The sequence below is a fragment of the Narcine bancroftii genome, chromosome 2 (genome assembly GCF_036971445.1).
Source record: "Narcine bancroftii isolate sNarBan1 chromosome 2, sNarBan1.hap1, whole genome shotgun sequence".
NCBI lineage: Eukaryota > Metazoa > Chordata > Chondrichthyes > Torpediniformes > Narcinidae > Narcine > Narcine bancroftii.
The window spans coordinates 149,496,548-149,509,111 of record NC_091470.1 but is presented as its reverse complement, the minus strand read 5'-3'; the positions used below and the strand labels follow the sequence as shown (position 1 = coordinate 149,509,111).

General features: G+C 36.3%; 1 protein-coding gene and 1 long non-coding RNA gene across 18 annotated transcripts in view; one reads left to right on the top strand and one right to left on the bottom strand.

Annotated features, from left to right (window-relative positions):
• Positions 1-12,564, bottom strand: part of prdm16 (PR domain containing 16) — an 829,575-nt gene that overhangs the window by 169,723 nt on the left and 647,288 nt on the right. The window lies entirely within an intron of this gene.
• The window catches only part of LOC138754356 (uncharacterized), a 92,549-nt gene that overhangs the window by 15,529 nt on the left and 64,456 nt on the right, over positions 1-12,564 (top strand). For 4 of the 5 annotated variants that reach the window (XR_011351696.1, XR_011351695.1, XR_011351693.1 and 1 more), the window contains 2 exons: positions 1,009-1,186; positions 1,373-1,562. This is a non-coding gene — a long non-coding RNA (uncharacterized lncRNA). The remainder of the gene's footprint in view (positions 1-1,008; positions 1,187-1,372; positions 1,563-12,564) is intronic. The other variant, XR_011351697.1, reaches the window with a different exon arrangement.

Sequence of the window (12,564 nt, the reverse complement as noted above, 5' to 3'; positions counted from 1 at the left end):
CAGTTGAGACTTAGGTTATGTGACAGGATTGATGAGCACAAAGAGAAGGTGGCTGGGAAATAGGAAGAGCATGATTGAGGAGGGAGTGAAAGAGAGGAGAGAGAGAGAGATATTTAGTTAAATAGCATGTGGCATATGGGATGAAGGAAAAAGGGGAGCCATGTTAATGTTGCAGCTTTATAAAAACTCTGGTAAGCCCAACTTAGTGATCAGTTACAACTGCATCATTTATAGGAAGAACGTGGAAGAATTTGAGAAGATGCAGAGGAGAGTTACAAGGCTGCTTCCTGGATTATGAGGAAAGGTTGAATGGGCTAGGGCTGGTGCTTTTCTTTTTGGAGTGACAAAGGAGGAGAGGCAACAAAATAGAGGTATACAAGATTATGCAAGGCCAAGGCATAGATAGAGTGGACAGTTAGCACCTTTTTACCAGGGCAGCAATAGCCAACACCAGAGGAATCCATTTAAGGAGAGTGGAGGAAAGTTTAGGGAGGATGTCAGAAGTCAGCTTTTTTATACCAAGAATACTGGGTGCTGGTCAGGAGAACTTCAAGGGCTGTGCTGTGCTGTTCTATGTTCTGTGGGCATTGGGTAAGGCCTTCACAAAGCCAATGCTTTATGTTTGGAAGGCTAATGCCAACATGGCTTTGACTGAACTGAATTGCCTTGTGTCATTCAATCACTCTTTGTCTCCACCTGAACTCAGGCCTTCCTTTGTTCTCTCTCCCTTTCCTCTGTCTCTGCAACTGCATCAGCAACATGTAACATTAACACAGTTTCACCAGTATTTCTGGAATTTTCTGTTATTATGTTTGACCAAAATATAACTTGATATTCACACAAGGTATCCTAACAAGCTTACAGTCTGAATGGCAATTCTTATACCCTAGATCAGGTTTTGTACTTCACTCAGTTTTGCTAGGAAGCCTGCTACTCTGCTCAAGAGTGGCCAACCAAGCTGGTAAGGCTTTTGTTGTTCATCCTTTTTACTACATTTCTCCCTCACAGAACAGAAACAGAATGGTTGCCAAATTTTCCCACAAGACAGTGATGCAGTCCTTCAAGAAGTACTTGGAAATGTTTCCAAGAAAGAAGAGATTTAACTCATCATTTAAATTCAGAGATCTTCTATGCAGATTGGCAACAGACAAAATCTACTGACTCACCCCTCCAATAATTCTTCAAGGTGGGAAGCTTAACCATGCAGTTTTACAGCACAAATCCCTACTAAGCTTCTGGATACTTGTTTACATAGGCTATTCTACCCACTATGTTGTTGAATGATTTTGTACTGATGGCTGGTAATATTTTCATAGTAGCTGTACTGAGTCAAATTACTAAAAAAAAAATTGTTGGACTAATTTAATTTTAGAGATACAGCGCAGTACCAGACTCTACTAGCCCCCAAGCCCATGCCGCCACATGACCAATTAAGCTACTAGCCCAATAAGTCTTTGGAAGGTGAGAGGAAACTGGAGCACTTGGAAGAAACCCACGTGAACATACAAACTCCTTACTGACAACAGCAGAATCGAACCCTAATTGCTGATGCTGTTATAGTGGTGAGCTAATAGCTATGCTTTTTTTGGAATATTTTATTCAAAATTTTTTTGCATACATGTAATTAAATAAATAGTTATATAAAACAACAAGCATTTAAATTTAAGAGAGTTTCAGTCATGGTTATAACCCCCCCCTTCCCTCCCATACACAAGGATATATAGTAATATAAGGTGAAAAAAAAGAAAAAATAGCTTCATGAATTGCTCGGAGGATCATTTTCCAACACACAGGACTCCAGCAAAATTTACATGATAAATTTAGGGAAGAAAATTAACACAGGTATCAAGAGGCTGGAAGAACACCACTACGTAGTTATACCTAAAATTTGCATATACTGGCTCCAAATTTGCAAAAAATATACCCTATTCTCAAATTATATGCAATTTTCTCCAAGGGGATACACCTTTGAATTTCTGCATTCTACCTTTCCATACCCAAATGTGAATCTGACTTCCCGATCACTGCAATAAACTTTCTTGCCACTGCTAATGCTATTTTAACAAATTTCATTTGATATATTGATAGTTTCAACTGAGGTCTTGTTCCTTCTATATTTCCCAATAGAAATAATTCTGGGTTTTGTGGAAAATCAATACCTGTAACTTGTTCTGAAAAAAAATTCCCTAAGTCCACCCAAAAACTTTGGGACGTGACCAAGTTGAATGGTAGAAAGTTCCTGTCTCTTCACCATACCTAAAACATAGATCTGATAAATCTGATTTCATTCTATTCAATTTTTGAGGTGTCAAATACAGTTGATGTAAAAAAAAATTATATTGAACTAATCTATACCTAACATTAATATTATTTTTCATATAATCTCAACATAGATCTGTCCATCTTTGCTCATCAATTGTAATATTCAAATCTAGCTCCCTCCTATGTCTAGATTTATGGACTCCATGCTTAGTAGTTCCTGTTTGTAATAAAAGATACATTGCAGAAGTAAATTTCTTCATATTTCCCTTTGTAATAAGAATTTCTTACTACAAGTAGATAACAGCATCACTGGACCTAATTTATCCCTCAAGTATTCTCTCATTTGAAATTAACAACAGTATTATTAGTTATTCCATATTTAATCCTTAGTTATTCAAATTACATCAATTGGCCTTGTTCATAACAATCTTCAATATTTGTAATGCCTTTATGAAACCAAAATAGTTAAAAATTGATTATCCTTTGAAAAAGGTAAAAGAAAACTTTGAATCAGAGGTATCTTGGGTGATATACTTTCTTGTATTCCAATTTTGTCATTTATCTTGTTCAATTACTATGCTAACATTGTTTTAATAAGACAATTTTGGCAGATAACAGCAAAGTAACGGCTAACTAACTATTATTTCTATTTGGAATGATTTCCTTTTTTGCTTAGTCTTCAGAGTTAAAAGAGCCAGAGAATGTGATCTCACCTAAATCCTGATCTGAATCAACCTCTATGAGACACCAGACTGGGCTCAGGAAGTTTCTATCTCCTTGATTTTTGCCCTTTCTCACACTTGCAGTAACTAATTCAAACATGGGGTAATTAGATATGAGTCCCTCCGGTGTCCATTTCTCTTGAAAGTAAAAATGGGTTCATTAATGTATGATTAGGAAGGAAGAGTTGCAATTTTTATTTTCCCCTATTAAGTGCAGAGACAATGTTTTGGGTCAGATTTATAATGCAATTCGTCAGTGTTGATGTATCACACACTTCCCAGATTAGGATATCTGTAGAATGTAGCTAAACAAAATGGCAGACAGCTACCAAATCAATCCTGTGGTGCCCGGAGAAGCATGCACAATCATGAAATGGAGTAATAAGCTTTAAAGTTAAGGGTAATGTATTGTGCTGTAGATGGCACTCTATTGTTCATGTTATCATTGCCTATGGTAATAGAAGTCATATTCAATGAAGACAAATGCATCAACAATATTAACAGAATGTGTAGAGTGGAGATAGAACAGATGTAGATTGGTGCAATGATATATGTGCTCACAAATATATAGTGATGGATGAAGTATGGGGTGACATGGATAAATAAAAGAAAGGTAAACACACAGAGAAATTGAAATAATACAGAGATGAAATAGAGACTGACAAAATGGGCAATAGATAAATAGATTTTTCCATTATTCTTAGATGAACAGCCTTTAATTTTCAGTATTTAACTGTAATCTCTAAAAGATTTGGTTTCAATTGTGAGAGTACCTCATTTAACAGATGAATTCCTGCAAATTAAAGCAAGTGCCTCTTTCAAATAATGTCACATAAATACTTATTTTCCTGAAATTCCAGTGGCTAGCTTTTGTCTGTTGAAAAGATTACCACAAAAAAATGTGCCATCCATCGCACTTTATTAACGTCACCAGATCCTACTTGCAGATCCTTTTGTCTCTTATCTACAGTATCTTTCACCAAAGGAAGTGTTGGTATATGAAGTGCTTTCCAGAGCCTATTTTATGGCCTCCCTTCCAATTTTTTTCCCTTTGCATCATGAATAGATCTGCTGGCCTGCAGTCCAATCTGTTGCCCAACACCCAGTCACTGAAAAACAACATTTCTGCCTAATTAAAATTCATCTATTTCAACTGACTCATAGCCATTTCAAACATGCCTGAACTTGTTATAGATGTTAACTGCCATTGAAGAGATGAAACATTTAATGTGAATTTATCTCCAATGTGCCACCAAATCTTCTTAGTCTTCTGGTTTGCAGTCATCTGATGTCTTTTTTGGACTTTTGGTGCTCTTTAAAGATTAAATGATAAAGGGCAATACTAGAAGATATAACTGCAGGTGTAGGAACATGTTCCTATTGTATCTCCAATTTGTTTTTCTGAATTTCATGTTTTTCATGAGATTTCACAATGCTAATATGTCAACCATGACCCTGTGATTGCATTTCCAAATTTCAAATTTAGTGTCAGAGTACACACAGGACATCCATCATATGCAACCCTGAGATCCTTCTTCCTGTGGACGATGCAAAATTACCACTTATTGATAGTGAAAAAAACTGAACACAATGTACATATGTAAACAAATAAAGAAATAAAGTGCCAAAGAATCCCTAAATGAGTCCCTGATTGAGTTTATTGTTACGGAGTCTGATGGCGGCGGGGTAGCAGATGTTCCTGAACCTGGTGGTGTGAGTCTTGTGGTACCCATACCTCTCTCCTGATGGTAGCAGTGAAAGTAAAGCATGGACTAGATTGTGTGGATCCCTGATGATTGCTGCTGCTCTCTGATGACAGAGATCCCCATAGATATACTTGATGGAGGGGAGGGTTTTGCGTGAGATGTACTGGGCTGATTCCACTACCTTTTGCAAGGCTTTACACTCGGGGATGAACCGTGATGGAGCCAATCAGCACACTTTCCACCACACATCTGTAGAAATTTGCCAGGGTTTCCAATATCCATCTCTGTGTTTGAATGTTGTACTCAAAATCATTCCAGTGACTAACTAGGCCGACTCTCCTGTTCATTACTGAGGGTTACCAGCAATGTTGGATGTGCTTATTTTCTTGTGAGACTTTAAACCAGTGGTTCTCAACCTTTTTCTTTCCACTCACATACCACTTTAAGTATTCCCTATGCCATAGGTGCTCTGTGATAGGTAAAGGATTCCTTAAGGTGGTATGTGGGTGGAAAAAAAGTTTGAAAACCACTGTTTTAATCGCACCTAATTGACTCGTTGTGTGCATGGTTTCATGACTCCAAAGGAAATGGGCCAATGACAATTTTTATCAAGCAAAAAATGTCAGTAATAATTGAGTCTAGGGCTAATCAGAAAGCAACCAATAGCATGGGGATTACTTAAAGTGGCGTGTGAGTGGAAAGTAAAAGGTTGAGAACCACTGCTTTAAATTGAAGCTCATCTACACTCTCAGGTAAATATGGAATATCTCATGAAGAACAGCAATGGTTTTTCACTATAAGGGTAATACTTGTAGCCAATGAAACTGAAGCATATTATTTGCTACATGGGCCAAGTGCCGACCTTCTTTCTTAAAATACATCTGCAATGGGACTTCAAAAAAAGTTTTGACTGCCAGGCACACAAGCAATTATAATTCATCCAAAGGTCATCAGGACATCAGTACAATTTTTACAATTTTGAATTATTCAAAGTTCACATTCATATTTTAAGAATATGCTGAATATTGTTATTGCTTGCAAGATGAATACATCAATGTAGTAAGAATAGTTGCCATGGCAGCATGAATATTAGCTTGGGGTTCAGTGGAGTCAGAGAATAGGTGATGTCTTTATCTTTGGACCCATCCCTCATGGATGGGAGCAGTTATTTGTTTTGTTCCTTAATGTCTTTGAAAATCCTTTTGCTAGCTTTAGCAATGAAAGTTCCCTGTTATTCAGTGACCAAATACAGAAATATAATGAATATTTACATCTTTTAAAAATATAGTCACAGCACGGTACAGGCACTTCTGGCCTACATGTTCACAGCCCCCATTTACATCCTTGTGACTAACTCACCTACTAACCACGTAGATAGTTGGGATATAAACAGAGATTAAACAACTTTGTGGACCTTTGTGAACAGCTAGTTCTTCAATGAGAAAATGGATACATATTAAACAAATTTTCATAATTTTTGTTTATTTTTGTCTCTTTATATCTTTGTCATGGCGGCATATACTTTTAAAAGTTAAGGAATAAATTTCTTTCTTTACATGTATCTGCTGATATTCTGCAGAAAAGCAATACACATTTGCTTTTGTGGGGCTAAACCTAAAGTGGGAAGCCATAAATATGTCAGTAATAAATTCAATAAGAAATTTAAGAAAAAATTCTTTGCTTAATAAGTAGTAAGAATGCTAAACTTGCTACTATTTGAAATGATTGAAGTGAATAGCATGACAACAGTTGAAGAGAAGCCAACTATTTATTGAAAAAAAATGGTCATCTAAGATAGGACAATACGTATATAAGCTGGCACTAATGACCTGTTTTCACCCTGATTCTTTATGATTATTTTATGCAACTTAATTCTAGTGGAGAAAGATGGTGAAGGCAAAATGTGTGTTAAGTTCTTATATAAGCAATTTGTGTGCACTCCAGAGGGTAAAAGCTGAAGCAACAAGTATAATTTGGACTGCAAAACTGTTCTAATGCTGCACAAGACCCTCGCCAGATCCATTGTTGAGCAGATGGCTTCAAGCCAACCTAACACACACAAGAACCTGAAAACACCAAATTTAACACCACCTGGGCCTGCAAAGGCCAGTGACTTGGAAAATAAGTTTTCAAATAATTCCACTCATTTGCAGCATAAGTTTGGACAATTAAACCACAGCCGAGTCTGGTTCATATAAAAATCCATCTGGTCCTGTGTCAAAGTTCGATGTATTATAATCGGTGAGGCAGAGAGCAACCATTTAGCTGTTCACAGACATTTAAATTTGTTGCTGCTTACAGAGAGCTGACTCAAAGGAAGTGCTCATTAGTGTATAAACCTGAAACATTCTTCAGCAAGCTGTAAGATATGTGGGGAATACTAGTGGGCCCCATTAGTGCACCAGCCATTAAAAAAACAGCTATTATTAACGCTGAAAATATTGCAGGGGGGCTGGTGAAACAAACGAATCTCAGCACCTTCCAAAACCAAATTAACTTTGTTTTCTTTGAAATAATCTGTTACGACCTACAGTGTTTGTTATCTCCTGCACTTTTGAATTGTTTTAATATTGCTTGTGGCATTATTGAAAGTCCATGATATTCCACTTTTTCTTAATGGTCCAGATTTCATGCTGACATCCTAACAATAAACTTATTTCTGTACTTCAGTACTGCTCCAAGTCAGTAAAAATGTTTTGCATTTATATATTTTGTTCAAGTTCTCTTCAGTACATTCCAGGGTGCTTCACACTGCATTAATTGTATTAAAACATACAATTAACTTGCACACAAAATTCCATAACAACAATTTAATAATGACTTGATTATCTGTTTTGCAGTAATGTTAAGTTAGAATTGTATATTATTTTTTAATTTAGACATTCAGCATGGTAACAGGCCCTTCCGGCCCAGAAGCCCATGTCGCCAAATAACCTAATTAACCTACAACCCCCATATGTTTTGAAGGGTTTGGAATATTGCTAACAATGTCTGTCTCTGAAACAGTGGACTGTTGGTTTTTAACTTTGAGAGGTAGCTCAACAACTCATTAAAAAAACACATTCCTCTATTACCATCATGATAGATTTTGTTTGCTTATCTCTGATCTGTTATTTGAATGAACAGATTCAAAGGTTAGAGAACCACCAACTAAGTTACAGCTGAATCTCTCCCTCTTGCTTCAGAGCTGAATAGCTTTTGGTTCACAAAGGACAAGAACTTAGGAGAGAGGTATATTCATTGAGAATTATGGCCTTTCTTTTTAATATTTTTATTGTTTAACATGTTAAGCATATGTAATAAATGATGATTACATAATGAATCAATTGTATACAAGCAAATACATACCAAAGGGAAAGGAAAAAATGAGTAAGTAATAAAATGTGCATATCTACAGTAATGGTTACTTGTAATAACTCAATCTAGTAATAAACATAATGAAAGCAACCATGACATACCCATTAATATTCAAATAATAAGGATTAAAAAGGAAAAAAAACCTAAAGGATTAAACTAAACTAATTCCCTCTATCTAATCACTTTTTTTGGGAAGAAAAATAAATCAATAATGATGTGGAATTACTGGTGACCCCCGGAGAACAAACAAAGAATTATGAGAATGTATAATAGTTATTGACTCTTCCAATTAAAAAAAATTCTAAGAATGGGCCCTTTAACTTCATAAATTGAAACTTTCTCTCTTTAATATTATATCTGATTTTCTCTAAACTTAAATAGGACATTACATCATATAGCCAATGCATATGAATAGGGGATGCACCTCCTTTCCATTTCAATAAAATAGCTGATCTGGCTATCAATGTAATAAAAACTTAGTTTTTCTTGAGATGCTATTAGAGGTTCATCTGAGGCACGAGAAAAACCAAATTAATCTTGAAAATTGTTGATAGAGTTTGAAAAATCTCTTTTATTGTTCAGAATCTCTAAATTTGGGTATTCCCAGAACATATGAATCAGAGAAGCATCAAAAATTTTACATTTTGCACAAAAAGGATCAAAGTTTGCATAAAAATGGGATCATTTAAGTTTGGACATATCTGGCCTTTCAGATCAGGTGCAATCTTTGGAGAAAACATGATTAAAGTCTCTTTTTTTATTTTCATAATTGCATTAGGGTGGTACAGTTGGCATATTGACAGTGTCAGTGATTGGGACTAGGGTTTGAATCCCATGCTGTCAGTAAGGAGTTTGTACGTTCTCCTCATGTCTGCATGGGTATTCCCTGGGGGTTTCCAGTTTCCTTCCATTGTTAGAAATGTACTGAGGGTGTCGATTAATTGGGTGCAAATTGGACGGCCTGGCTCAAATTCCCATTCTATCAGCTTTACCAATGGCCTTAAATTCAATCTAAAAACATCTGGTGAAGTCTGTGCTAATATTAACAAGGACAATCAATAACAAAAATGGGATTCAACAAAAAATTGATTACTGCTTCACAATCTCATCCAAAGGTAGTTTGGATCTTATACTCTTTGAGTGTCGATTAGTTTACAACAATTAATCTCAGTTCAAAAATATATTAAAGAAAACTGGCGCTGCTGGATTTGGACAAGGCGCATGGCTACTATTTATTTTCTCAACTGACAACTTGAAGTATAGTATTTGTGAAAATAATTTATATAGTGGGAAAAGTATACAGTAGGTGGAGCTCCAGAAAAGAGAACAAGGAGCTAATGCAGTGACATGCTGTTCTAATGTACAGGAAGTTCGGTACTGCTCTGCTACACAAATAATGAAACAATTACTTCTGATTTATTACGAGTAGTTACTGAAGCTGTGATTGCAGTCATCCTGTGGTCTGCATCCTCGTTAATGACTGCTCTGGAACTAAAGTTTATAGCAAAAAGTTTATGGTATGTATTTAGGAGCAGTTAGTGGAGAGATACACTCACATTCTCTGCATCAAAACAGGTGCATTCTAATCTGCAGAATTTTAAGAGTAGGAAAGACACTTTATTTTCAAGTATTAAAATTGCAGCATCTGGACTCGCGTGTCTTTTATCATTATTTGAATTCTTCCTGCCGTTGGCCAGAACCAAGGCTGAAACGAGCTACTCAGATAATTCATAGAGATTTAAAGTCTACTGTTCTGTTTTGAAGTTTAATTAGAGTCTCAGTGGGGCCCACTAAGTAATAACACTGCTTTAAGTAACTGCCATCACACAGTGCCTCTGGTGGCGTGGGGGAGGGGAGGTGGAGGATTTGGTTATTTGCTGTGGAGGTTCTGAACTGCAAGTCTTCAAGTTTCCAGAACACTCTGTCCTAAGACCAAAAAACCTGTACTATCGGAATATTCCAGGAAGAATGAATCAAACCAGATTAGATACTATTTATTGACATGTAATAAATCAGATATGAAATATTACACGATATTGCCTTCAGTCTGCCTTAAGAGACTGCCTAGCTGCCCCTGACAAGGAAAGGTCATAAGATCATGAAACCATAAGACATAGGAACAGAAATAGGTTATTCGGCCCCTTGATTCTGCCTCACCATTTAATCATGAATTGATCCATTTTTCCACTCAGCCTTCTCCTCATAACCTTTGGGGAGAAGCAAAAGAGAGTCCATCCAGAGCCCATTGCATGAAGTGACATTTGGGCTATTCTCAGGTAAAAATATTATGAAGGATTCCAGATATAGAGTTCCATGGAAAACAACAAAACCTTGAAAGAGCAGGACCAGCAGCAAGAGTTGAGAGTAAAACAGTCTTTTTGTCTATAGCAGTGGTTCTCAACCACTTTTTCCCACTCTCATACCACCTTAAGTAAGCCCTGGTGTTTTGTGGTTAGTAAGGGATTACTCAATGTGGGAACCACTGGTCTACAGCTCTGATGAAAGTATATCAAGCCTGAAAAAATTAATCTCTACATTTGCTTCTGACCCACTGCATTCTTGTAAAATTTTTTTGTTTGTTTCAGTGTTGCAATACTTCCCTTTTGTAATGGAATTTAATATCTAGTCCATGGTGAGATTGCCAGATATAGTAAAGCTCAGATATTGAGCAGCATTTTATTTATAGTGGACCATTAGACCCCTATATTCTATGCTGCATAAGTCTCGTACATGCGGTGAAGCATTTGATTCATAGAAATGGCACATTAGATTTCCAGACGCTCTGCAGCACTAAATTCCATTTCTAATACAGCATTGGACTCCCACATATAAACCAGTTTTAAACTCCCAGATATAATGTAACCCTTATATCATCCATCATTACTTCTCCTGAAGTAGTGCAAGGTTAAAACAGTACTGATCTCAGTTATGCTACACCATTTGAAAACTCAGTTATTATGCAGCATTGTACTCAAAGATATAATGAAGCATCTGACAACAGCTTACATTTAAATTGCTTGATTAATGCAGAATAACGGTCCCACAGAAACAACATGGAACAACAATATTATGATGTACCACATCAGGAAATAATAAGACTAACAGCTAAAAGGCTAGACAAAATCGAACTGTAAGTTTTATGATGGGGACTGAATATAATGGCTTTTGCCTTCTGATGTTTTACATTTCTATGCATCCCGAGGTGGATAGCAAACTATCAAACAATCTGGAGGTGATGGAGGGATCAGTAGAGGAGATGGTGAGGTAAAGCTGCATAACTTTAGCGCACAGGTAACAAATGATCAATGTTTTCACATGACGTTGCTGGTGCAAGCAGGTTAACTTGAACAGGGGAACAATAAATAATTATGTGGTCAAGGAAGTGAAGCTGATTTTTTTGGCTTTAAATGGTAACTTTTTTATTTAGTGCAGCATTGCAAACCCATGCATGAGGCAGTATTAGACTCCTGGAAATATAACAGCATTGGATTCCCACATATTGGATTGTATTGGCCTCCTTGAAAAGAGGCCGTGTATTTATTAGCTTCCGGTCTATGCTTCCAGTTCTTTCTTCTTCTTCACTGGTAAAGTCTTTAACTATCAATCCAATAATGTGGTATTCTCTGTCTAAACCACTCTAGTCCCTTTTGAAATTCTCGTAACTGTAACCATGCTCTTTGTTCAGCTTCATTCAACTATCTCACAAAAAAATTCCAATAAATTCCATTGGAACATTTATTCTGCATTAAATCTGCTATATGATGTATGTTGGATGTAAGAATATTACTGTAATAAGTTTATCAAATCATAGCTATTTAATTATATTGATGAGAATACAAATGCATCATGCAGAACTTTTCTTCCTGCAGTTCACAACTTCCTTACAATACTGAAATTGTGACTTCAATATGACAGATGTGCCACTTCTATTAAATAGGGTTTCTTGTATTGATCCATATTCCCAATGCTCAACTTCAACCACTGTTTAGAGCTTTCTACTCAGACCTTAGGCAGTGAAGTGAACTAATGCAGTGTAATAGTTGCAAGGTGGTCCTGGCTCAGGCAGCTCCCATTTGCTAAGAGTGCTGGCATGAATGCTGTAACTTAATCCACTCAGCCTGTATTTTCTTAATATGAAGCATGTAAGTGAGATTGTAGCCCTGTACCAGATAATTCACAAAAATTGGAGAACAAATGCATTTATTCACATGGAATATCTGAATATCTTTCAGGAAGCAGTAAAATGCAGAGCTATTTAGCAGAAATCAGCAGTTGTTTAAAAATCCCACTGCTTCTCTGTGACTGCACTATAGTTACTGATGGTGAACACTGATAGAAATCAATTGCTATTTAACAAAATATATATGGTAGTTAAATCTTCGTCCGTGAAGCCAAGCCAAAGAAAGAAAAGATATGGTAGTTATGTGCACTGTATTTTTAAATATGTACATAATCTAAATAGAAATATACTCATAACAGCCAGTTAGATCACAAAGACTCTGAAGGTCATTCTCATG